This window comes from Thunnus albacares, chromosome 15 (genome assembly GCF_914725855.1).
Source record: "Thunnus albacares chromosome 15, fThuAlb1.1, whole genome shotgun sequence".
Lineage (NCBI taxonomy): Eukaryota > Metazoa > Chordata > Actinopteri > Scombriformes > Scombridae > Thunnus > Thunnus albacares.
In genome coordinates this window covers 3,722,943-3,749,709 of record NC_058120.1, presented here as the reverse complement: position 1 = coordinate 3,749,709, position 26,767 = coordinate 3,722,943, and the positions used below count along the sequence as shown (strand labels likewise).

The 26,767-nt window shown below is 39.8% G+C and overlaps 1 long non-coding RNA gene across 3 annotated transcripts; it reads right to left on the bottom strand.

The window, feature by feature from the left end:
- Positions 1 to 1,058: 1,058 nt before the first annotated feature.
- Positions 1,059 to 24,526, bottom strand: LOC122998339. Of its 3 annotated transcripts, XR_006407395.1 has the most exons (4): positions 24,515 to 24,526; positions 9,766 to 10,036; positions 7,184 to 7,219; positions 1,059 to 6,363 (listed from the first exon to the last, which is right to left on the bottom strand). It is a non-coding gene; the product is annotated as an uncharacterized LOC122998339 (long non-coding RNA). The 3 variants fall into 3 exon arrangements; XR_006407393.1 differs by lacking the exon at positions 24,515 to 24,526 and having other exon boundaries at positions 9,766 to 10,299; XR_006407394.1 differs by lacking the exon at positions 24,515 to 24,526 and having other exon boundaries at positions 1,059 to 6,268; positions 9,766 to 10,299.
- Positions 24,527 to 26,767: the final 2,241 nt, after the last annotated feature.

Sequence of the window (26,767 nt, the reverse complement as noted above, 5' to 3'; positions counted from 1 at the left end):
CCTTTTTGATAATCTTACTCAGGAAGGTGAGGTTGGAGATTGGCCCATAGTTGCTAAGTGCATTTGGGTCTAGGTTGTTCTTTTTTAGAAGTGGTCTAATAGCTGCAGTTTTCATGCAATGGGGAAAGATACCAGTTTCAGGAGAACAGTTTACTATTGACTAAATGTCATCTGTTAAAAAATCAAAAATAAATTTAAAAAAAAGGATGCTGGGAGTGGATCAAGGGGGCTGGTAGAGGACTTCAGTCAATTTATAGCATCAGTGAGATGCCGGAGACCGTCAACACGCAATGGTGGAGGTATGGTGCCATGCCATTGGCCTGATGGTGCTTTATTCCGAAACTTCCCAATTGACTGAAAGCCCATGGTCCAATGGCCTGTTATCCCGAAAAAAACAAAAGCCCACTGCTCCGTAGGCCCATTGCTCCGAAAATACAGAGACCCTTGACATGCAAGGGATCATTTTAATCCAAATCTTGATCTTTCCCTAACCCTAACCAAGTGTTTTTTTGCCTAAACCTAACCAGACCTTATCCACAGCATTGTCACATCAAAAACATAATTATTTTTTATCAAGCATTTCACAATACACTAAGATATTACAGGCAAAAGATGACAGAGAAAGCGTAATCGGAGCACCTACCCATAAATAATGGCAATGTGTCATTATTGGTTATCTGAAATTGATAATGTTTATTACCTGACAAAACTGACTTTTTCTATATTACTGAGGTCTTCTGCTAAATTCGGCATCATGTTTCACTCAGTAGAACTCTGATTGAATAAATCAGCAGTTATAAAAATGTGTACACTGTATCATTAAGGCAAGTGAGCAGTACCTTGGAAACATCAAATTTATTCACTTTACATGGAGCTAAAATTAATACTGAATTATGTTAAATGTTTGCTGAATGAGTTAGTGTCTGATTATGAGCAGTAAGAAGTCATAAGTTATCTTTTAGAAGGAATAGATGTTTACTGGTAAGCTTGGCTCCGTTAAATTTAACAAGATGTTAACAGAGGTTTTCCTCTAACAATAGGAAACAGTTGAAGTCAGTCATTTAAAATGTGAATTAACTAATCAAACAGACTGCACAATTCACTCAATTCTTCTGATAAATTTGGCCTTATGTTTCACAAAGCAGAACTCTAATTTAATGAAATCACATTTTATAAAAATTGTGTGGACATGCTGACCGGTGTTTTGGAATGTCAAACAGACTGCAAACTTCACTGAAGAGCTGTTAAAGTTAAATATCAGCAGAAATCAAAAGTCTTTCTTTAGGAGTTATATAAAGTTATACATTGTGGTTTACATTATGATTTATACATTATCTGTCAAATTGAGCAATATGTTAGTGGAGTCTGTAAAGAATTAAGGCCAGCAGTCACTCAATTCCAACTCCAGAGTGTGTATTTTCAGAACAACGGGACTTCAGAGCAGTGGGCTTTTGTTTTCTGGATAACAGGCTGTTGGACTATGGGCCTTCGGTCCAATGGGGCATTTTCTCAAACTATTGGGGTTTTGGAATAATGGACCTTCAGACCAATGGGCAATCCCCGGAGGTATGTCACAGTTAGCAGTGAAGTTACTAATTGGGATATTGCACCTGATGTTAAGAATTTTGTCATTGAAAAATGATGCAAATTCATTGCATTTGGCAGTTGAGAAAGTATGAGAGGAAACAACGGGAGGGGCTAATGAGTTTATCAATGCTTGAGAAAAATTGTTTTGGATCATTTTTGTGGGCGTCAATAAGAGTTCTTTTCTGGCATGTTTCAAGCTTCTGTTGTAGTTCCTGAAGTTGTTTTTGAAAACGTCCCTGTCAAAGTGTAGTTTTGATTTTCTCCACCTCCTCTCAGCTTTTTGGCAGTCTCTTTTGAGCTCTTTTATGATCTCAGCATTTCTCAATGGGGCTTTACATTTGCTAGAGATTTTTTAGATCTTAGTGGTGTAGCATTATTGCTGCTGTTTAACAGAGGAGAATTAAAGCAATCGGCTTTATCACAACTGCTGCTCTCAGATGAAGATGTGAAGATCTCATGTGAAATGACATGTCTACTGGTGATAGCTCGACCAACAGCTAAGAGTACACCTAAGCAAACACAGTAATGGTCTGACAGTGCAACATCACTGACAGTGCTTACTCTGATATCAGTATAAATGGAAATGTCAAGGTCAAGTATGTGTCCGTGCTGATGAGTTGGCTCCATAACATGTTGGGTCAAGTCAAATGAGTGCAATAGCTCATTAAAACAGACTCTGGTGGACGGTGCGGAATTATCAATGTGAATGTTGATATCACCAGAAATAATTACTTTGGTTTAATCAATACAGATATTTGATAGCAGATCTGCAAAGTCACAATTCAGAGTTGTGTTTAGGTGGTTGGTACATTATCAGAAGCAGGACTGACATGTCACACTGTAGATTGACAGAAAGAAATTCAAAAATGGCTGCTACTCCCCCACCTTTTGCCCTGCCTTGCAGCGTGCAGAAAGTTATAATTGGGAGGTGATGCACCGTGTGAAAAAATTATTTGCACTAGCTATGTTTCAGTAATAAAAAGGGTATCAGGGTCATTATCCCCAGTCAGTTTGCTGACCATAAATGACTTATTTGTCAGGAGAGACATTCAATAAGGCAAAATTAAGAGCATGTGAGGTAGTCCCTGGGGTGTGAGGTAGTATGATTGAGCATGATGGGGATGAGGTTATCGAAAAAAGCTTAAGAAATACATCTGTTTATGTTAACTGACCTTTCATAACAGGAATAGCAGGTGCGAGTGCCGATAAGGACCAACATGGAAGTTTGTTTTTTTTTTTTTTTTTCAGTGAGTGGGATCAAATGTACTGGTATACCTGTCCACTGGTAGTTTGTTGTCTTGATGATGTAATTTACTGTCGGATGAGGGGATGTGACCCTTGTGCACTAAGGTGCAGACCGTCTTTACAAGAAGTTTGCCACAATTCCAGAAGAGATTTAAGCTGTCTATATAGCCCACAATGTACTTGGCACAGATTCAGGACAACCAAGTGTGAATACTCGGCAGCCTACTGAAGCACTCGATGCCACGACAAGACACAGGAGTGGGATCAGAAATGAAAACCTGACCAGCGTTGGATGTATGAATTACATTAAAAAGATTAACAAAGTCAGCCTTCAGCAGTTCAGATTGCCGACATGAGATATAATTTGTTCCAGCATGAATGATGAGTCGTTTCACAGTAGGGTGCCTTTTAAGGATAGATGGCACCTTTTGTGCTATATCCAGAGCACTGGCACCTGGATAACAGTACATTTTAACCAAACTGGAACTGACATGTCTGACAATGAAGTCAGATAATAAGCCAATAACCAGGATTTGTGGATTGACTGTGGATGATGCTGCAGGGCTTACCCAGCTATTTGGAGGCAGAGAAAAGTGCAGATTACCTGGCTGTTGGTGACCGAGGGATGTAGAGGGAGCCAACCTGTCTGTGGCAGAACTGGTTCGCTGCTTTGTCGAAGTGAAGTGAGAGGAGGGGTTGTCACGAGAACCACCACAGCCACAACTAGAGGACAGTGGCAGCAGAGGAGATGTGTGATGCAGTTTTGACATAAGATCTCACACTACTACTGCTGGATCTATCAGTAGCAGATGCCACTGGGCAGTGAGCAGGATCAGGAGACACTCCAGTGGGGACACAGTCTGGATCTGGGCAGGTTTTGCCAGCATCACCTGGGTGGTCTAGGGCTTTGTCCGGCAGCGCTGTGAAGCAATTTGTCAGGTGAAGTGGTAGGGGACAAACAACCGGTTGTCTTCACAAAGTTTCTGTGGATTATATTTTTCACAGTAAGCTCCTGTCGTCGTCTTTGTGTCCATACAAAATGTCAAACTTTGATGGAGACTACTCTTCAAGACCAGAGTGGAAGTGTTGCTTATTGAAGGGACCCTCTTATGGTGGATTGGGCATCTTATTAGGATGCTTCCTGGAGCCTCTTTGTGGATGTCCAAAGGAGGGATTTTGTATTAACTTTGGAGGATACCCACTTGATTTTGCTAGGTCAGACTTTAGAATGGATTTTTGCATGGAGCAAGGACTGTGGATGTAGCTCCCCTTTTTTTGAATCATGAAAAGGCAAGTGAGAATTGTATTAGACTTGAGATCCAACTCAAAGAAAAACACAGCACACGCTGCCACTGAGATGGAGGGATATCCATGTGTCATGTAACATGTGGGTGTGTTTACGTGTCAAGGCTCTCAAGTTCGTGACATTTTGATGAAGGTAGAGGACAAAAAACTGACATGTGAGAGTGGTAGCTGTGCCACGAGTGGCTCTGAATACCAAGAAGAAACAATGCATCACAATACAGGCTTCTAAAACAGTCGTAGTGAGCTTCAGAGGCCACAGGAATATGTAAATGCACACATGCATGAATCCACGTGGCAAGCTTTTGTCCTCCTGCTTCATATGTTACCTGCTCTTAGTGCATGCTTTATGAATCATCTGGGGAGGAATATACAGGAGAGCTTTTTTGCATTTTTTTGGCAGTCTATCTCAGTCCTCAAAGTTTCCTTTACGATAACGAAAAACCATTAGCTGCTGTCAAACAGCCAAGAAGAGAGATTATTTTTTTTATTGAAATAAGATTAAAATGATAAGTTTGACTGAGGGTTCCACCTGATAAAATATTTCAGCTCATAAGCGCGGTGTGGGCACAGGGATTAGAAGAGGAAAGGGAGAGGGGAAGGGGGAGCGAGCAGGAGAAAGTAACGCAGAGGAGAGAGAGACAGAGAGAGGGAGAAATTCATAATGTATAATAAAACAAAAGGTGTCATGGGAAATAACAGTGATATTAAAATTAGAGTAAGGTGGGATCTATATGAAAAATGCAGATTTGAAAATGTAAATGATGATGAGGGAGAGGAGGACAGATGTGGAATTATGATAGTGGTGTGGAAGTAAAGAGAGCTCTTCAGGGCCTCAGAGAGATGCTCTGTGTCTGGGAGGGACTTTATGGACAGGTTCAAGTAAGAAAAATGATCAGAGAAGACAAAGGAAGAGAGGTGATGGGGTCAGAACATGGGACACATTTTAGGGACTTTAGATAGGTAGGGAGCCTTTAAAAAAAAAGACATGCAAGAAATTATGATGTTTGGAAGTAATACTACATTAATAATGATTAAAACAATACTGCAAAAAGAGTGTTATACATTCATTTCATTGCATTACTACCACTTACACATGAGGTACATAGGAAGAATATAGGAAGTAAGCAATATTCCTCTAGCATTCCTCTGTGTTTAGGTCAGCATTTATAAAAGTGTGATATTATGTTCACTATTCCCTCAATATCTGAGATACATGATTGAAGTCAGTAGTGGAAGTACTCAGATCATTTACTGAAGTGAGAGTGGCAATACTGCGGTGTAAAAATACTCAACATTGTAATTTCTGCAAAGTAACTATTAAGCATTGCTGTCAAACAAATGAAGTGGAGAAAAAAGTGTTCTATTTTTCTCGTAAAGGTGCTAAGTAGCATAAATTGTGAACACTCTCATAAAGTACCAGTCAATTGTTTTTAGGTATAATACCTGTGTAACTGTACTTAGTCACTTTACAACACTGAGTGAATTTTACAATCACCCCCAACACCCCTAGAAATGTTTGACTCCAAAATTTTGTAAAATGCTTTAATGTTGTTGTTTTTTTAATTATTATAATGCATTGTATTTTTTATACTATATTTACAAATGGAACTGTTTACTCATATTTTCTGTAAAATCTGTCTCCCTATATGATGGTCATTCTGCTGTTTCAAATAAATAAGAAATTACTAGTTAATTATTCAAAGAGTGTTTTTTAATGTGTTTTAAAACATGTCCGGAGGGGATCCCTGACACTCATGTTGAAAAGGTTTGGGGAAACAGTTTGTGAGAACAGAATTTATAGCATAAGAAAGCTGTAAATAAAAATATATTGTATCAACTGTAATATTTCATGCATCTCTGGAGTTATTTTGTTTGCTTAATGCTGTGATTTACTTTTGTATTTGAGCTTGGCATGACAAACTTTTTTTTCCTTTGTTCTTACTCAAAAATTGCAAAAAATAAAAAAATAAAAAAGATCCCTTAGAAATACAACTGAGATGACTATGCTGGTCTAATTTACATTGTGAAGTGGATATTTCTGATCCTTGCTTGCAGATTTTCTGTCCTTCTGTCCTCATCTTCACATCTGACCTATGAAATATTTTTACCAGGTTGAAAAGTTCTTCCTCTGCTAAAACAGTTAAGAGCACAATGAAAAAGAGAATCAGTCCACAGCTGTATCACTTTCAGACATGGAAACAGCCTGATGTTTGAAGATATGTCTCTCTGTGAAGAGAGGGACATTACCACAGAAAGGAAAATAACAATTTTAAGGATGATGTCTGGCAAGTCTTAAATACTGTGAAGAAAAGAAAAACAAACACTGTGTTCTTACATGTTTTATAGGCAAAAGGAACATGCAAACTGTTAATTAAGACTCCCTCCAAGGTTTCATGGCTTGTGGTGTATGATGTGTTTAATGCACAGACTGTCCAGCTTTAATGGAAAACACTGATGACAGTTCTGTTTGTAGTATATACTATTGTGGATGTGATAAAGCTTTGAGCTGCTTCCTTTTGTCAGTAGCAGCTCTAATCAGGAAGGTTCTAATGAGAAATATGTTTCTGAGAATTCTCTTTGATATAATGTACATATATGGACAACATGTACTACATAATTTCTACAAAGCAAAGAAGAGACTATTGAGAGACAAAGAGACATTGGGCCTCATGCAAGAACATTTTCGTATTCTTCTCCTAAACCTCTCACTTTTTTCTGTTAGGTTTACTTAGCTTTCAAAGTCAGATTCAACAAACTCTTTTAATTGCACAAACTTGTCATGAATCGCTTGTTTCAGCCCGATGAATGTCACCTGTTCGTGAGAAGGTGAGTGAGATTTTATCATTAGCATACTCAACGCCCCTAAAATTGCTAATAATAATGTTATGCTCCGTTTGTGGGCAAGCTTCAGCCACAAAAATGTTATCTAAGTGAAAAGAAGAATTTTACACCACAGAGCTTCAATTCCTGGTGCTAGAAATCAACAAGCAATTTATTATTCCAAGTTAACAGTCGTATTAGAAGAGCTGAAACAGTGAGAACATACCATATTAACACGGCTGCCGATGGCATGTCATCTATACTGTAACAGAAATAAAGAGGAAATTATTTGACATGAAGTTAAAAAACAACAAATATTTTTTTGTCTTTTTACTTGTGATACACATCTCAACTGTCAACATTTTTGAAATAATTGAGTAACAGTTTAAAAGAATAACAATTGACTCCTGATGACTGCTGCTCAAATTCTGATTATTGCAGCATCATGACTTGACAGAACGTGACACTGATACACAATAGCAAGACTAAAAGTCTACAGCTATGCTAACAGCTCTGTGAGGCTGTACATACAGAGATGCTTTGCTAACGTCAGCCTGCTAACATGCTCACAATGACAATGCTAACAGCCTCTGTTAAGCAAGTATGTTGTTTACCATGTTCAACATCTTTGTGTAGCATTGTAGCATGCTAACATTTGCTACTTTCCCCATCAGCTGATGGGAATATCATTAGTTTTGCAGGTATCTGGTTATAAAGCAAAGTACTGGACAAATAAAAATGTTGACATGATGATGGTGCTAAGTGAAAAGTTAATTACTTACTAAAATTAATTTCAAATCAACCAACTCCCCAACAGACATTGCTTTCCATAGGGCCATACTGCTAGCATGGCTAAAAATGTTTTACAGTGGGAACCGCTTTAGTAATCACGTCTGTCCGGGTCAAATTGATCACTATAAGCGGATGATTATTTTAACCCATTTTTTCTTTCTCTTAATTTCTCATGCATATTACCATTTAATTGACATTATTATATATATAACATGTATATAAAGTAATGAAACGGGCAGCTTCACTACTTATTGAATTTTATTGACTGTTTCAATATAGCTGTTTAAAAACTTATTGTTTCACGGCTGCATTTCGTTGTCATAAGCTTCAAGGAGACTACATTTTTTCATTGAGAGACAATGACTTTTTCCTTTTCTTTCTCCTGTCATGATTTCAATGCGCACACAGCCTCCCAGCCCGAAGCAGATGGGTTGTGCACTGTGCGTTTAGGCTGTGGGGGTGGGGGCCGCAGCAAGAAAGCTGAACCGGAATCAACTTTTGGAGAAACGCAACCTGTAATGCTGTACAACCCTGCCATGAGGGAAGACAAAAACATAACTAGGAAGACGGGAGGACATTTCTCTTTGTTTGATAACGTTAAAAGTAAAGTTAGGCTTTGCTAACGGATTCCTGACTCATTTAAAAAAACGAGAGAGAGAGAGAGAGAGAAGCAGTGGTCGAGCAAGCTACAGAGTAGATGAGGAGAGTGAGCAGTGGTAGTGAGAAAGTGAGAGAGAAATAAACACCCACACCCTGCACCTCCACACAACCCTGCGGAGGTGTGCTGCAATACCTGATAATGGTGCAGCAACTGCTAATTACACATCATACATGTACTATGGGAGTAAGGTAAAAAAAGAAAATAGAATTACTGTAGTTCAAATGTTTTGTTTTTTTTTCCATATGTTTTTATGTATGAAAAGACCCAAAATGAACACTGTAAGCAGACTACTTGATTAGTATAAGTGAATTATTTAAACAGCATTTGTATAGAAATGATTCTGTCCTGAGCTTTTTGATCCATATAGCCTAAGTGGTTGATCACTGTAACCATGATCACTATAAGCGGTTTACACTGTACTGAAAGAGCAGAACAGACACTAGGGAGCAAAAGATGCTCTGACTGAAATCGATGATTTGTATGTGAAAGGCTGGAAGTATATTCAGTGTTTGATGCAAACTTTGCTCTCCAATAAGAACTAGTACATATTCTCTTTCTGCCTTGCTACGTAAAGGACACTCTACTTCCTTATCAGCACTGAACACAGTAGCATCAGATATAAATTGTTTGTTGCAATGTCAACATTAACTCCAAGGGATGATTTTTTTTCATTATCTGTGTAGCCCACCTATCCCTAGTCTAATCAGGGAAGGGCCCTGAGTTCTTTAAATCAACTAACTTAACGTATAATAAATAATACTTAAATGTTTTTCTTTTGTTTATATACACTTTTGTATTTGTCTTGGGTCGCATTATTCACTGTTAATGAACTGTAACACACTTATTAGGCTCTGTTTTACTTAACCCTTGTATTAAATCTATGCACTGTACTCTACTTGATTAGACTACTGCAATGAAATAGGTGTATCACTCCTTTAAACAAAACTGTCACTGATGTCCACTGTTAAATACCTCTAGTGAAAAAAATAACCAAACATTACACTGGATTCAGTGTAAGAAATAATGAACTTCTCTTTTTTTACTTTTAAAAATTTCCCATATAAACAATGAAATAATATTTAGTCTCTTTCAATAACTGAGTTATGGCGATAACTCTCTTCAACTGTAAACAATACACTCAAAGTGAAATTTAGATTTCCTCTGGGCTAAATTTAAAAAAAAATCAAAGTTTGTGGGCCCACATTCACCAAGCACACACACACAAGCCGGCAGGTATTTAGATAAGATAAAATAAAATAAAACCCCGTTGCAGGCCTGATTCGACGCTTGTGAATGGAGAGGCCCAAAACTATTTGGCCGCTTCACTCAAAGAGCAACAAAATAAAATGTGGTACCTTGGTCATGAAGTCTGACTCCAATCAGCAGTTCATACCAGCCTCACGGTCTCCGGGAGGGAACAGGATGCCGTTTATACCAGCCTCGGTCTCCGGGAAGGAACAGGATACACGCTGAAGTCCCAAGATGGCGGGTCCGGCCCACATAGTGAAAAGTCTCTCTGAATGTTGACTTAGTAGCTCATAGCACTGTCCAATAAATCCTCAGGGTTTCCACGTCGAAAACGATGAACTAAGACCTTTAGCATAAACTGGGTTAGCTACACAGTGGCTACAAGTCCATTCACTGTGCTAATGAATGCTAACAACACACGTTCAGCTAATGAGCTAATAAACAAACAAACGTGAACAACTGTACAACAAACTTCGAGTAGAAGTATCTTCAGCTGCTCGCAGAAAATATGCAGCATGAGTATCTTGGCATAGACTGTCGGGTAGATAATGTCAGACACCAGCTACACATTTGTTTGTAAACAGTGCGCATACATCGCGATTCAGTCCGACAAGTTACATGACTTTCACTCACACTCTACTTCCTCTCTCTCTTTCTCTACACCTGTGTGATCCAACCCACTTAAACCAATGAATGACGAGTATTAAACTTACTCTGGAATACTACTTCCTTTTACGACCGTGAACTCTTCAAAATAAAATGAAATACTTATAACTATACCTCTGCATATTTTTAAACTTATTTTTTCCACTGAACCTTTTAATCTTTTAGGAAATAGCTGTTTTTAACCATATTTATGATGTATCTTTTAACTTTAATTATTTAACTAACTATAAACTTTATTACAATATATGGTATTTTTAACCTGGCTACATATGCTTTATGTAACCTTGTGTGTGCTACATGCATTGTCAGTGAGAGTTAAAGACAGAGGGACAGACATACTGCACATGTACATTCATACGCACAAAGTCAGTAAACGATGTGTTAAGGCAAAAACTTTGAGTACACGGCCCATTTCCTCAGTATTGATTGACATGCATCATTTTGCACTCAGCATGTTTCAATATGAATATGTCATCACTTACACTGCTGTAAATCACATTGTCCAGACCTCAGCTCACCACTGTTTGGTGACCCCTCCTTTACTCCCTCCTCAGGAGGAGTACAGAGATCCCCCTCTTTAGTGAAGAGGGGAGGAAGAGTAAAAGGAGCCCCCCTTTGATATGAGCCTCCCTGAGGGGCTCTCCTGCTACTAAAGAATTTTACAAGTTCAAGTTCCAGCCACTAGCCCCTGAAAGCTGACCTGGTCTGCCACATGTCCTCTGTTGCCAGCCAGCCAAGGACAAGAGGAGGCAGGCCGGGCTCCAGCAGCCAGCCAGCATATGAAGGAGAGACATTTGAAAGAGGCTGCTGACATTGGAAGTGACACAACATAAGTAGAAATACATTTAATGTGTAAGTTTAAAAACCGCCAAAATGCATATTGTGTGCATGTGCTTGAACATATTTATTTTTGCAAAGCTGGTAACCACAGCCCATATGTATCAAGCATCACAGAAATCCTCTAGAGAATTGCATTTAAAGGACCAGTGTGTAGGATTTAGTGGCATCTAGCGGTGAGGTTGCAGATTGCAACAAACTGTATACCCCTCCCCTTCCAAGCGCGTACAGTCGCTGCGAAACTCGCAAAAAACACGAAAGGCCCTCTAGAGCCAGTATTTGTTTTATCCATTCTGCTACTGTAGAAACATGGTGGTGCAACATGGCGGGCTCTTTGGAAGAAGACCCGCTCCCTATGTAGATATAAAGGGCTCATTCTAAGGTAACGAGAACACAACAATTCTTATTTTCAGGTGATTATACACTAATTGAAACATATTGGAATATTATATTCCATTTCTGCCAATATTTCTGTCAATAGATCCCCCTAAATCTTACACACTGGTCTTTTAAAGTTAAAGTTGGGCTAAAATCTCTCCTACCTCAGAGTAGGACTTGAGAGTTATTGATAAGGCTTACTACACTTACTTTCAGCCAGGAGATGGATTACTCATAGGAGATGGTGTGACATTCTCTCTGTGAATGTATGGTGAAATTATGTGTACAGACAAATAATATAGATAATTAAACTATCTAGTTATATATGCAAACATGTGATGCCAAAATTAAAATAGCTTAAATGTCATGCTGATATTTACCAGTCAGGTACTTGCATAGTAGACTGTAAGTACACCCTGGCAAGCCACTCACATGGCTTAATAAGTAAACATACAATTCAAATCAACCGTATCACCAGACATGAACACAAATATTGGACAATTCTGCAACACCCTGGATTACATTCAGTGTTAACGTTTTTCAATTAAGTTGTTTTAAAATTCCTACTGCGATATCTTTGCATGGCAAAAAACACATGTTTAAGGTTTGGGAAGATCATTCTAAATGTTCTATGGGTAGGTTATGGTTAGGGTTAGGCAACTAAAACACAAAGATTTTAGTGATAAAATCGTCCAATATGAATGTAATTCTTTGAATCCTGGGCTGCTAAAAAATGGTACATCATTTGATTCAGCCATGTGACATATTCTAGTCAGCACACAGATAGTTTTACAATGTAAATAGTAGCATATCTCGGATATATTTTGCAAGATATTGCAAATATGCAGCAATGATGGTGCAAAACCTTTTCGGGTTGTGAAGCACCTCTAAATGGAGAACATTAAATCATACATTTAATTTCAGCCAGTGTTGGCCAATACATCATAACAATATGAACATGTCTCTAAAATATCATAGCCCAGCCACTGATCATTTAAAATAATTAATGAATCCATTCACATATTTGCATGAATGCAACTTGTGGAGATGAATGAATCTGTGCATTATCTGAAGCATCAAAGTTTGATTTATTACTACTGAAGGTGTTAGTTGTGATCCCTGTTGCAAATGTGTTGCTCTGAGAATTTTTGGCTCGTCTGGACTGATTTCCTCTGAGATGCTTCATAAATGCGGGCCCTGCTATCTTCCAGAAACTCTGTGAGAAACTTTTTCTCACTTTGAAAGGAAACCCACCAAAATGTCTGTGGAAGTTCCTTTGAGTTATCAGGACAAACACATTGACGCTCCTGTCTCCGTTCAGGAGCTGACACCTACTATACCTCACATACAGACAACCTGCCTTTTCAAATGAAAATTCCACCAACATGAAGAGGAAAATCTGCCAATTATGACTTTTCACAGCTCCATTACTGCCCTTCAAATGCTTAATGAACCTTGTTAACCTCAATTCAGCAAAACCAGCAGACAAAACGGACAGTCACCCAGCTCTGCGATGCCACTTAGTCAACAGCGATGCTTCAGCCATTAGCTGCCAGCAGCAGCCAGTCTGGGCTCTTTTATCGCCGAGGGACTCTACACAAGTGCTCTTAACTGCACTCCTTCTTCTGGATAAAAAGGGAATCAATTTTTTGCCCATTAGCACTGGCATTAAGAGCTATTATTTGCCTAAATGGCGATAACTATCCACTCCCACGTCACCCGTCATTACCGTTATTATTCTGAGTCAAACTTGAAAGGACACAGGGACGTTTGACAGGCGCTGCAGCCACCGTTTGTTTGGCTGCTCCTCGGGAAGGAAAATGGAGAGAGTGGAGAGAAGAGGAGGGGATGCTTAGCTGTTTAGCTTTGGTGTGGTAATGGAGAGGGAAGGAAGGTGTTTGTGTGGGCAGAACAGACACAGAGAGAACAGAGTTAGTGATAAGTACTCTCTTGACCTGAAGATGATAGATTTTTTTCCTCTTTTGCCCACCAGGAAACTTCAGTTTGACAGTGCTCAACGATGATACATTGTTCCTTATAGCAGGAAACAGGGACGTAGCAGTGAGAAATTTGGAATTATTGAGTTCGATATGCAATTTCATTTGACTAAGCCACAGACAATGTCAAGGCAGGGTGTGGTAGACCGACGATAGATGCCCTAACGATCCCTAAATCCTCCCAGGACCTCAAAAACACTTGAAAGAATAAATGACCCGTCTTGTTTTACCGCCTCCCCAATATGTGCAGATATTGCTGAATGGGCAGGGAGCTGCGGTGAGGAGCGGCTAGGATGGCACAGGGGCTGGCCTCACCTGTAATGGCATATCTCAGCCTCTCCTTATCGATCAGCTCTGCCCCTGAACACTCGTCTGGGCTCCGGGCCGTGGGCCGGGGACAGGGGGAGGGGGGCGGTGGCCGTGGATCTCGTTGCCACGGTGCCCTTGGTGAAGGCTGGTGTCCAGTGACAAGCAGCAGAGTGGAGTGAGTGAGGGAGTGGAGGGGAGCTGCTGTGATGGAAGTACAGTTCACACAGGATATCATCAGTGGACCAGCAAACACACACACACACACACACACACACACAAGTTTTATACTTGTGAAGCATGCCTGATGTGCAATGTTCATTCTCTGCATGTCTCAACGTTAAGATAATTCTTATTTTTATCTTAAGGGATCTAAAAAAAATTATAAAAGGATGGGGAAAACAGAAGCAGCAGACAACATTATGACTTTTAGTTCCTAGTTTGGTCAAACTCTAAAAATGCTGGATCCTAAAAAATTCCCATAATGCAACTCAAAAGCGTCTTTTTGTCAGACCTCCTTGTCCAGTGAACGGTCTTTCAAGCTCTACGTAGTTTGTAATGCAAACTTTTATTATAAATTTGTGTTTTCCAAGCCTGAGCTGAGGTGACCCTGAAGACATCACAATGACATCAGGATTATTCTCTCAGTCCTCCATATCCACAGTGTTATACATTATACAACTGTTTTCACAAATTGAGCAACATAAGCGTGTGTAAAATTGCTGGAGTGCCCCTTTAATATTAACATCAACTCAAACCCAATCTGAACTGAATCATCTGAAATTTTTGAGAAAATGAAACAAACAAAAAAAAAAAACTGATGGCTATCACAGTTATAAAAATAAAATCAAAATTCTGAGATTAAAACTTCTGTGATTTAAGGCTGAATTCTTGGAATTTTGAAATATAAATCCTGAGCATCACTGTTCTGACTGCTATGATTTTCATGACTTCTGATTTGAATGTCAGAATAATTACTTTAATGTCAGAATCCCTCAAGTCAAAACTCTTAGAATAAAGGAGTAAAAAGGAAGAGCTCATTTTGCAGAACTATTTTCTTCCACATTGCACAAATGCCAAAGTTTCCAAAGATACCAAATATGTCAGGTTGAACATTGGAGATTTGCATACAATTATGCATAAAACATTTAGAACATTTCTATTTAATGTAATGGTGGATTTGAATGTTCCTCCCAATATAAGTATCATATTTCTACAATGAAGTGCTGCAACAAGATCATTTTTAATCTACTTAATGGTACATTTAAGAGGAAAATCAAAGAGGTTACAGCTAAGGTGTCTTCACTCCAATGCTGTAAACAAGAGTAGGAGTGCAAGAACTACACACACACACACACACACATGCACCCTTGAGGATTGAGTGAAGTATCTTTTCAGAATATTGGGATATCTTTACATGAACACATGCATACAAATGCACAGTGTGTCTGTTCCCTGCAGTAGCACAGTGTAAATCCTCAGTGTCTGTCTGTACTCCCTGGTGACCCCGTCTAGCCGCTCCTCACTTCTTCTTTCTTTTTTTTTTTTTTTTTTTTTGACACATCAGATGAAGAAGAGGGTGGCATTGGTGGGAGGAGGTGGAGGCGAGCCAGTCGTCCTATCGGGCGCTGCGTTTCTCACTCGGTTAACACCTCGCTGGAGAACAGGATGCCAGGCTTGGACGCACCAACCCCACCACCACCGACACCCCCCTCGCCTCATCCAGCTAAACACACACTTAATGTATTTGTGACACTATGCAGTATTTCACTTTTATGTTTCCTTCTATAAGTGTTCCGTGACCTTTAATCTGTTTTGACTAAAGCTTAGCTGCTCCAAACTGTCCAAACTTCACAGATCAGCTCACATGTATTTAAATGTCTTCAGTGTGGTTTTTCTCAGCTCTACACTTGTAAGCGTGCCATGTTGATCCTTTGTCCGTTTGTTCTTGGCGCTTGCTTCACTTGTTGCCGAAAGCTGCCTGATAAGAAGACCTTTAAAGAATAAGTCAGTTTGTCCAACTGGTCAACTTAGTATCAGTGATTAGAAGTGATAAGAACCAAGGAAAATTAGCCATTTTCCACAGCACATTATTGGTTTCAGAGCTCCATGTTAACTAGCTTTGCATACATACAGGCTTTACGTCCAAGCTTAATATATACTGGTGCTCTAAGGGGTTCTGGTGTAGCTATGGTGCTATGTGCATATGCTCTGCAACTGTTAATACATTTTGGCTACAGCATCTACACTTGACCTTACATTAAGACCACAAGAACAATCAAGCTGATAAGAGGCTCAGTAATCTTTTCTCGTACAGTAGCAGTAGTCATTTTGTGATCTAGCAAAGCCATTTCCACTGAAAACCTTATGCTAACCACATTCATTGCTCTCACAGTGAGAGAATGAATGGAAACATGATTACTTTGTCTATTATGATGATGAGTTTCTTTTTCAGTGACATTAGCTAGACCTGGCAAACTTTGCTCCAACACTGTCTTCTTAAAATTACCTTTATATACCACTAATTTGCAACAGAAAATATGGTTTGTGTATATTTTTTTAATCAACTTAATAGGTAAATGGTTTAATAATTGTATGATCTTTCCTACACTTTCACCAAGTTTTCCCAAAATCTTTCCCTAACCAGAGCATTCTTGTAACCTAAACCAGTCCACATGAGGGACATTAAACATAGTTACTGTAGAGTAATAATTAAAACATGATAACGTATGACATATCCAGCTAGTGTTGTGGTGGTACTTTAAAATGCCACACTTATCTACAAATATCTCCTACACCAGAAACATTGGTGGCAGGACTGCCACACACCATTACCTAGAAGAATAAATGCGGTTTCACTTGCAGGAATAGTTTGAATTGTTGTGACATAAGGTAGAGAACACTAGGCTACAATGGCCTGTAGTCATGGCCTACAACACTACAACAAAGACGTTCAGGTTACCAAGAGAGAGGCCTGACAAGCACTTTAAAAGTAAAGGAAATTATGTTTTGTAGATGACTCCCTTGTGTCACATTTTGTTCTCCTTACTCCTTATTACTGCTAAATTGCTGCATGTTGTCTAATCTAATTTTGAGAAACCTGAATATGCTAGCTGGGCTACTCCAGTTACATCAGCACTAGCATATTGTTGCATGTTTCTGTCTGTTGTTTGTGCTAGTGCATCGAGGACTCTCCTCATAGAGACATTTGTCAGAAATAAATCTCATGATAAACAATGTAATTATAATCTACACAAAGAAGTGAAAGTTACAGAGAAAACAAATCCAAAGTAGAGAGTTAAAATGCTGCAGTGGTTAGACGGCCATTAATCAAAGTAGGTCCATATTCAACTGTTAAGATATTACAGGAATTAGACTGACAGGGATGTCAAAGAGTCACAGATAGTGATCAGAAATCTGAATAATGTTCTTATCATGTATACAGGGAGATTAAAAATCAAGTTTTTCTATGTTCCATGTAAACATCATATCGAGAACAACATCTACAGCAGGATAAGACTCACTGAACACTTGTGCTCTCTTCCTGTGTCAGATGGATGTTCTGCATCCAGCATACTAAGCAACAACCACTTTGCATGCAGTTAAAAAGAAACCAGAGGGAACAATGTGATCAGAAGCTGAGGCTTTTCACAAGTATGTACTGTATATACAATGCTGTCCATCCATAGCTGGGAGAGGGAGTCCTCCCTTGTAGTTGTATCATTCACAGATGTTTCCATCTGCTCCTCTTTTATATGCTGACGGTGGGGAAAGTTCCCAGCCAAACAAACACTTAGCTTCTCCATCAATGGAGGCGGTAACCCAGACCACTCAAGCAAGATTACTTAAAGTGCCTAAGAGTTCCAGTATGCTTCAAACAAACTAGATCTAGTTTTGACCACGTCTAAAGGCAAGTGTTTATACCTGTTCTGAATGGACACACTCGAAGGCGGGATGAAAAGCCTGCAGTCTTAATCTAGGCTCTTTTTACTGCCTCCCTGATCTCCCTCCTTGTAGCCCTTTGTTGCCTCAAAACAATGAATCATTCAAACTTTGTCTAACTTTGACTCTTTACTCTATCATGGCATTTTCGGAAATTTACAAAAATTTGTGAACACAGCTCTCCCGATTCTACCTTGGATAGTAGGTTACAGATGCTGTTAGACGGTCTGCCAAGCATTTAGTTTAAATCATACTGATGCCATTTTCAGACTCACATTAGCACTGTGTAAAAAAACGTTTTCTCGTTCATTTTAATGAGATCACTGCATTGCACAGATGCAGAGGGCCTAGAAAATAAACACAGGATAGTCCAGCGAGAATTGAATCTGGCTCACATTTTGAACCAATGCAACACAACTTCATGCAGAAAAGTCCACATTGGCCAAATATGTCCACATTCCACACTTTTGGATAGTCTCTTATCAAAGGCATTCCTGGTGTTGCACTCTGGAGTGCACATGCAAAGTGACAGAAGCACTGCACAATAGTTATGTGACAAATAAAAAAAGACAGCTGAGAGAGAAGTTCAAACCCTATCTTACTTGCACACCTAGCTAATCATTGCATGCAAGTAGAAATGAATGTCCTCTTTGGAAAGTTACAAAAATTGGTGGCCGCAGCTTCCCTGATTCCTGAATTATTAAACATGAAGGAAGGGAGGTCCCTATTGGAGAGTGGGTTACAGATGCTGTTAGATGATCTTCCAACGCTTTGTTTAAAGCATACCAACATTAGCGCTGTGTAAAAACAGCCTTCTCATTAATTTCAATGAGACCACTGCATTGACACAGTGGGGGTTCCGAGGAAAAGCAGGGTGGTGTGCCAAGAACTGAGCCTGGCTCAAATCTCGAAGCGATGCATTGTAACTTCATGGGGCAATGCATGCATTTGCAATGCATTCAAGAGGAATACATTGCAAATTTTAATGGCAAATTTTACTGTTTACCTTGCAGTCTTCAGGACAGAGGAAAAAATGATTGTTACCATCAAAACTTTACAGAGTTTTAAAATCCTTTCAGCTGTGCAGTGTTTTGGATCTGATTAGCCTTCAAACTCACTGATCTCAAACTGGACTTCACAGACCGTATTTCATTATCTCACCAATAACTGTAGCAGATTTATTTTTTCCGCAGCGCTGTTTTCACTGTGAATGCTTGCTAACTTGCCAAGGTCAAGTTATTAAATGATAAAGGTGGCAGTGATGAACGATGATGACACTGTGGTAACCATGATGACATTGTTTTTATCACGATCTTGTGGAATGATGTGATGATGATGACGGACGTGAATATGACGGAAGTGATGATGAAGGTGGAAATGGCGATTATGACCGTGATGATCATAATGGTGATGATTTGATGACGATGAATGTGAAGATGATGATGGTGGTGGTGATGACGATCACATTGTTTATGATAGTGGTGATCTTCTCTTTCCTGCAGGCGTGGCTGCCACGGGGTGTTCAGTTCTGTTTCTCCTATGGTTTCACCATAATCACAGCAATCACACAGCCTTTGTTCTCTGCCATGTAAAACAATGAGCTCTGATTAGTCAGGAGAGTCGTTCAAAACACCCACATTTAGTCTATATACAGTAGACATTTTTTCACTCTCTCACACACATACTATATCAACACATTGTGTATACAGTAGATGGGGAGTTTTACTCTGCACTCATTGAGTCTTCACACTTCTACATGAATGCCACTCTCCTTTACCTCTCATGTCAAGGTATTTCTTTGAAATGTTCTGATTCCCATTCAACAGGCAGTATTCATAGCTTCACCGTTGCAAAGAGGGTCTAAGGATAGTGGGTGTTGTATGCTGTACAGATTGTAAATACCCTTGAGACAAATTTGTGATTTATGATATTAGGCTATATAAATAAAATTGACTTGACTTGAAAGAGTGGAATGTAAACAGCTGCTGGACCAATCCAGCACAGTAGCTTAGAAATACATCAAACATATGTACACAATAAAAAGAACGAAGTATCCAAACATAAGGAATCTGCTTCTTTCATAAAAAAAACTCTGTAATGTTCATTACAATCCTTAAAGCAACACTGGTTTTTAGTATAGTTTTGTTTCATTTATTGATAACATGTCTTAGATACTCTCATGATTGTCCCTGGCGTTTTCAACAGTCCACACACCTTTACCACAAAGAAAAAAGAAAGCTAAATAATAACCATTGTTTGAGGTACAAACCAGGTTGAAGGTATCCGAGATACACCGTCATATCACATGTAACAGTCACATCTTGAATATGGCATTGTGTAAGATGCAAATAAAGATGAAGTAAAAGGTTAAACATACTGATGATTTTGCTATTCTTAGATCTATTCTTAGTTGGGCTAGAAACAAGGATTGGTCACAAGAAGAAAGGTCATTTTGTTAAATATGATCAGCAGTTGTCCTGGAAATCAACATATCTCTTATATTATGAGATACCTTATGTCCCAACTTTGTCACCACAGACGATATTGATGTTAAATGACTGCAAAACCCTGAAGTACTTTCAATGACAATGTTTGATTCTTCATTTACAATATTTTTTATATGCTTACATTCCACAACATCAATACAGTATGGTTAATGTTATGGGAAGATCATGGTATGGCTACAAAAGAGCGAGAGCCAATTGCAAACTCTGGTCAGCCATCCACCACCCTGACCTTCACACCCTTTTCTTTCCATTACATAAGGTGCACACTACTCTCTGCTGTGGTACTGAAAGTCCACACTTGACATAAATCATGACATGTGGAATTGTCCTATATAAACACATACTGGGTTGTATGTCCAAAGTTGACATTTTTGACAAAGGGTGGCCTACAGAGGAAAGTTCAGAACTAAAAGGGTATCCTCTATTTAACATGTTTGTGTTTGATTGTTCTTGTTTACAAGTAGAAATTTTGTCCTCGTGGTGGTACTGTGGTAAAGGTCCTCTGGGAACCATAAATATCCACAGTAGATTTCATAAATTTTCCAGCCATTGGCCTTGCTACTTTGTCATGGACAAAAGTGTTGATCAAGGGGAAAATTTGACCCTCTTCCAGCACTTAAGGACAGATGAGGGGAATCATGTTCAGGTTATGATGAACATTCACACCAATTTTCATGACACTGGCCAGTAGTTTTGAGATATCTTGCCCCAGATCAAAGTATACGACTGGCGAACAGACATTAAAGTGTTAAAGATGTACCTATGGAACAAGAAAGATCTAGCTGCTGACCTCAGGTCTGGGAACCCCAGCCAATGGGCCGATGGGAAGAGGATAGTGCCCCCAGAAGTGAAGTCCTGATGGATCTTTGTACTTTTTAAGGACTGTGTAAACATGGTATTACTTGCACCCTTGGAAGAAGAGTTTGTCCACATGTTGAATGGTATAGCTCCTGAGTGTTTAATGAGGGAAGGTTTCAACCATCAAGGTCTTTGACAGGCAAATATCCATGTGCAATGAAAACAGGCTATATATACACACAGGAAATAACAGTCCCACCTACAATAAGGAGCTCACATGAAGCAAGAAAACTTATCCTCCCCAAAAATAGTCCATAACTGTATATAAAACCTAAGCAGCCTTTAGGTTTTGTGAATAAGTTAGACATTCTACAAAGGTTTCTGCTGAGATAAAACTGCAAATATCAACTGTGCACATTGGCGGCCCCAAATGGAGGCAGAGAGGAAGGAGGATGAGAAGAAGGAAAAGGAGGGAGGAGGAGAGAAAGGGGAGGGGAGGAGGAGGAGGGAGAAAATGGCACTTGATTGGTGACAAAAGATAACAAGAAGTGGCTGCAGGGAGCCTCCAGAACTCAGAGTGGTGTGAATGGACCCCATCTGGTTCCTTCACAAAATGCTGAGGAGACGCAGATAATAGGACGTACAAACACACACTTATACACACACTCTCTCTCCCTGTCTCGTTCTCTCTCCGTCTCTTTCTCTCTGCTCGGCCTGACCAGTCCCGGGTGGCCTCATCGCCTGGTCCAGGATCCCCCAAAGAGCTCTCGCCCGTCGTCTCAGAGCGTACACTTCAGCTAGACCAATTTAACGTGAGAAAACGTGAGGAGGGCGAGCCGCACTGTCCATCTGTGGCTGGTAGTCATGTGGGGGCGACCGCAGAGGGAGCACATAAGAGAAAATCCCCTTGTTCATTCTTCTTTCCTGAGGATTCTTTAAAAAAAGAAGTTTAGATAAAACCGCAGTCATCTTTTTAGACTGAATCATGTAAAGCATCCTTCCTTCTGACTGAGTTACTAATGTCACCTCAGGTTTTCTGAGTAATAATGTCCTCAAAATTCCGTCACCGCTTGCTGCCATTTCACACTTCCTATGTACAGATTTGGACTGCTATCAAGTCACAAGAAAACAGCACTTCAATGGTGACTTTCTTCTGAAATTTGAGGTACTTCCAACTTGAACAGGGTGTCACGCTGGTACACAATGAAGGGTCTAATTGTTCCAACCGTCAAAAAGTTGAGAAATACGTAATCTTTCACAGAATTTGGAATTTAAACAAAAAATAAATTGGGAAAGGAAACAGAGTTTAGCACCATGTTGATTGACAGTCGAAGTTGTGACATTCCAGACATTATTACATTAAATTTTTGGTTATAATTTCTCTGTTCATGTGCTATAATGTTGAAGAAGGTGGTAGGAGGCAATTGAAAAACTGTAAAAAATAATCTCCAACTTAGTTTGCTGAATTTGATATTACCTAATTTTCCTTTTTTTATTTTTTATTTTTTTTCAAGGAAGTGGTTCTCAAACTGGTGGTCTGGACACATGAGGTCTGGACCCTAAGATAAATCTCAGGGTTTACAACATGATTAAAAGGCTAATAATAATAATAATAATAATAATAAATCTGTCAAAGAAAATAACATTTATTTTTCTGACTTTTGCTATAGTTTTTTGCCAATTATCTCCCTTCAAAAACTCTTCAGGCCTCTGACAACCCTTAAAATGAAACAATCTGAGAAGGAATCACAAAATCCCTTTTTGGTACAACTGACAAATCATCTGTATCAGGGCATTATGAGAAGAATTCATTGTAAGGGGTCATGAGCCCAAAAGGTTGGAAACCAGCATGTTAAGTAAAAGTGTATATTTCAATGTGTAGAATTAGCTAACCTGATGAAAGCCCATTTCATTTGGAAATGGTGACTTTTCACCTTTCCCCAAAAGCAGAATTTTAATTTGAGCGTATCGCCATCTCAGTGGTGATGGGACTCTTTTCTGTGTTGTTGCCCCACTTTGTGATTCAGACTGATAACATGTCTGTATTTTTACATAATAACCTGGCACAACGCAGATTTAAAGACACAAAATAAACACCTGGGAGAGAGAGAGAGAGCTATGTGGAGACCCTCAGGGGAAATCAGATGCCGCGCCTGTGCTAACCGCGGCGGTATGAACTGTGGCGAACACGGCCGTGATAATAGCAGTGCCTTGCGTTCGAAGTGTGTGACCTGAGTGTGTTTGCTTGATCCGGCTCCTATTGTGCATTTGGATTGATGACAGCTGAATACCTAAAGGGGGTGTATGAATATGTAAAATACACCGGTGAGTGTCACCATCTCATTGGCTATGCAGCCTGGCAATAGGGGCGTCTGACACACACACACAAACACACACTGAAACATATGGTTTTGTTGCTGCTGCCTGGAGAGGTGAAGCGGTGAGGGGACGGCAGCATGGTCTGCTCTGTCCACTCGCTATAGTAGGTACATGAGAAAGGTGTTTGTGTGTGCGTGTGTGTGTGTGTGGCGGGAGGGATGCCACACTGTGAAGATTATTTAGTGCCATCCTGCCCCCCCTCCCTTCATGTTTAATAATTCAGGGCCTCCCCTCATCGCTCTCATTATAAATATTTCAGCCTCTGTGACAGGGAACGCTCGTCTCGTGCGACAACTGGGAGATATGTTCTAAAAGAGAAGCGCAGTGTGTGTGTGACACAGAAACTTGCACACACACACACACACACAGAAAGAACTTCTTGTTTGTGTGTGTGTGTGTGTGTATTTATGTGTATGTATATATGTATAGTGGTTGTCGGGGGGGGGGTCAACCCATCCACCCTGAAAGGCACTGAAGGCCACTCTGCTACTCTTCTCTAATCAGCCTGCCTCCCGGAGGCTAAAAGCACCTGAGCGCTAATTCACGTCTCCATTCACACACACACACACACACACAGTGACATCTATTTTTCCCACAAATAGACCTGGCACTTTACAAAGAGAGCAAGAATGGAGGGATGACGCTAATTCTCTCTCCCCCCTGTTAGACTTTAAGGTTCTTGGCACACCATCAGTATCATATTTGGATGCTGTCCACTGTTGGTGTGGATGGAGCCCTGCCAGTGATCTAGTGGTAAATAAAATTCAGGCTAAACTCTAACCTTCAGTCAGTGATTATAAGGTCCACAACTACTAATATCAACAGAGGTTATCGAATCCTTCAAGAATGCATGGTTTTACATTTTATTTCTGCAAACACCCAAACCTCCTCTCACTGCTATTACCAATAATAAGGGTGGTGTATTGTCACTACTGGCTCTAGTATTGCAAGTTACATATTGAGACAAATTAGTGTGTATAATTATGTTCTATACGAGTCTGTGTGTGCGTGGGTGCATGTGTGTTTATGCAGCTTTGTACAAATACTCCACGTTGAAAGGGAGGTGTGACGGGTCAGTTCTGTTCAGCGGATGAATGGCAACAATCACATAGAGTACCTGCAAAATGTTACATTCAGAGAAAAGAAAGGTGGTGTGGCAGCATGATGAGTCAGTGGAAGAACTCAAGAAAGGAAGCAAAGACGTTTCAACTCACTCTAAAATACTGATCAAACATTCAATTTTTTATATTTGAAATAAAAATGCAGACATGCATGTATCACAGGTCTGGGTAAATAGAGTTGTAAAGGGAGAAAGGGGGGGGGGGGTACTGCTGCTCTGAATTTTTTTCTCCCCACTGTGGATTTTACATTTCCACGTTTTCTTATAACGATACCTTCAGATACCACAGATAATTTAACAGTACTAACAGTTCATGGCTGTCAGTTTGAATAATTTTAACTTCATTTCTCAGAAATCACATTTCTTCCACTAATGTGTCATCAGATTTCTTTTGATAATTTATCATGGTGGATGGCCCTAAATACTATAATACCCATGAGCTTCAGCTACCGTTTCTATGAAGTAGAAGCCAGTCAGAAGCTAAAATAGGAGCTGTGGCAAATACAGAACCACACCATATTTGCTGAATTCATCCACTGAAACAAAACCAGAAAGTAAAGTTATTTCAACTGCTGAATGTATTTTGGGATGTTCAGTTTAGCTCCAGCGGACCGTTACCTGTGCATGGGACAATATTTTAAAGGACAAATGCTAACAGGTAGTTTTTAATCCATGCCAATATTAAATAGCATCATTCCATCAGTAACTAGAGCACTTAATTACCCATAGCTGATACACCGCAGGGCCAAAAGTATATACATCTATCTTACCCATTATTTCTGGGGCTGTTTTTAATTGTTTAGGCGGGACCCCTTCTTTACAAATAAGGAAAAAGGAATTGTTCAGCATCCATGCCACTGTCATGTGTGTAAGCTACAAATGAAGCTAGCAGTCGAGTAGCTTAGCTTAGCATTAAGACTGGAAAGAGGGGGGAACTATCATGGCTCTGTCCAAAGCAAAACAGCATTACCCTTTTCCATGATTTTTCCATTTATGGTGTTGATCCAAATTGCACTCTATGATATTTATCTATTGCGTTAGCATAGGGGGCAGCAATTACCTATTTTTCTTGATAACACGGCACAGTTTGTTGCACATAGACAATGTAAATTTTGAAGTCAAACAGATTGAATATTTGAAATGAACCTTTGGAATAAACTGGAACAGTGACTGCAAGTCAGGCCTCATCGCCCAACATCAGTGTTGGACCTCACTGATGCTCTTGTGACTGAATGGAAAGCCTGAAACCAGAAAAGTGGAGGCTGTTGTAGCAGCAGATTAATGCCCATGACTTTGGAAACACTTGTTCATCATATATGAGTGTCATGCTCGGCTATCCACAAGCTTTTGTCCATGTAGTGTAAGTAAAGTTAGCGTGGAGGAAGTTGGACCTGGCAAGGAGAAACAACACCCCTTTACAGGGTCATATTTTACCTGAGTGAAAATTTGCAACTGAAATGCTCCCATGCTGTTGTCTCACATTATAGGGAAATCTTTTATGTAGTCGTCTTTTTTTTTTTTTTCTTTCCTTTTTTCACAGGATGTTATCGCTTTGGCAATTGTGTGAGCCATTGGAGTGAGTGATTGTTGAGTATGGCTGCTGGGTTTGTTGTTGGGGAAACAAAGGATTTTATTTGATTTGATTTTTCTCCTTCAGAGAGAGATGCACTGAGAGGATTTTCCTCAGACCACAACTGCCCTCTATCACGCTCAAAGAGGATATGCCCCCACGAAACAAACAAACAGATAGATCACTGCAAATGATCTGTGTGTGTGAGACACATGGGTGCACATGTTAGTCTGGATGTGAGTGTCTTTTTAACATTGTGTGAGCCTCATTTGTGTGTGTGTGTGTGTGTGTGTGTGTGTGTGTGTGTGTGTGGCTGGGGACAGATCTGTCCTCTAGCTGGCAGATGCCCAGTACAGCACAGCTGGGCCCCAGCCACAGGAGGGGTCATGGGGGCCCAAGATTTCCCCATGGCCCCTCAAGGCTTTTTTAGTCCTCGCTTTCAGCAGCACTGCTTGTAACACATACACATTCATAAACACACACACGCATATTGATGAACGCAAACATTTTGCTCACACAAAGCCCCTTCGAGCTGGCTCTCTTGCGGTTTTTTGAAACTGATGCCCTGCGTCTCTGTGTCCTGCTCACACACACACACCCCATGACGGC